The sequence below is a fragment of the Euprymna scolopes genome, chromosome 19 (genome assembly GCF_053919585.1).
Source record: "Euprymna scolopes isolate OS-2025 chromosome 19, ASM5391958v1, whole genome shotgun sequence".
Taxonomy (NCBI): Eukaryota; Metazoa; Mollusca; class Cephalopoda; order Sepiida; family Sepiolidae; genus Euprymna; species Euprymna scolopes.
The window spans coordinates 18,155,052-18,156,463 of record NC_136500.1 but is presented as its reverse complement, the minus strand read 5'-3'; the positions used below and the strand labels follow the sequence as shown (position 1 = coordinate 18,156,463).

Genomic DNA, 1,412 nt, shown 5'->3' with positions numbered 1-1,412 from the left:
TAAAAAATTTTCCCCACCTGGATATTCGAGATCCACCCAAACGTGAGTCGAAGTAGTTTCGTGAGGTTGAAATTATCACAGAGTTAGAAGAATTAAGAAACCGCACATGTCATTTAGTCGGGATAGGTATTCACCGATTATTACACTAAATAAATAAATGAAAGAAACAAACAAATCGAATCAAACGAAAATGTTCGCCCTTCTCTTTGATTCATGAGAATTACATATTCATCGTGGTTTAATAAACTTGTAAATCACGTTGACACACCGGTTCCCGTCAGATCACCGAAGTTAAGCAACGTTGAGCCTGGCTAGTACTAGATGGGTGACCATTTGGGAATTCTAGGTGCTGTATGTGCTTTCCGCTTATCTCGGCATTGTTTCCAGTCGTCCTGAACCTCCACTTGTCACTTGTATTCAACAATGTCGACTCAGGAGAGGTATGGTTGGAGATTGCGCAACTCTTGCCAAAAAATTTCACACGCAGGCAGCCTTACAGTGGGTATCCATAGTCTGTCAAGCCCGTGGGGAGCCTTTTAAAATATCAGATCTTACTTTAAAGTTTATGGTGTGATAAATAAAATTGATTAGTCAAGTCATGGGTGCCACAATATCAAAGTTACAAGATAGCGCGTATCGATGGATGTGTGCGTATGTATGCTCATATCTATTCGACCATCTCTCTCTGTTTTCCTCCTTCCTTCTTTCTTTCTCCCTCTCACTCATCTAATCTATTTCATCCGCGTCGTCTCGCTTGAAAGAATCCCAACTATAATAAAAAGCCCATTCCAAGAAAAGCTCTTTAGTAAAATTTTACGGAAAATAATGTGTCACAATAAAGTTAGACCCGTTGAATTATCGGACGTTTTATATATAATTAAACATTATATTCAATTTCGTTTCAATTAAATATTTTTGGAAATTTTTTCCAACGCTAAAATAGAACATTACTGTGATATTCATTTGTAGCATACCCGAAAATCAGTAAAAGTCGCCTTCGAGTTTGAAAGAAAGCAAAAATTTACCCTAACCCCTTTTCTTTTAGACGGGAATAAACACCGGTCGCGTAAGAGAGTCGCAATATTTTCCCTCGGTGATGGTCACAAAGTACGTGCTCAATTTAGTAGCATGTTATAAATGAAAACGGTATTGTTTCCAGTCGATAAAAGGGATAATTTTGTTTTAATTTAAAAGTTGGAATCGATGATTGGTTTGGTTTGGTGGTTTTTGTTCTACGGTATATCAACCCATTTCAGGTTATTTAATACCGAATCCAATTATTTTGAACAACATTTTTTAACAGAATATATATTTTTTTCAAGTAGGTTTCTATTTATTTAATCCATAGCTGGGACCCTAATAGGTACTACTACGCCGGGTCAGAGTAGACCTGGGAGCAATGGCAATTAAAG

The 1,412-nt window shown here is 37.1% G+C and overlaps 1 pseudogene; it reads left to right on the top strand.

Moving 5' to 3' along the window:
* The first annotated feature begins 241 nt into the window (after nt 1–241).
* On the top strand, nt 242–358 carry LOC145240614 (5S ribosomal RNA; annotated as a pseudogene).
* The last annotated feature ends 1,054 nt before the right edge of the window (nt 359–1,412 follow it).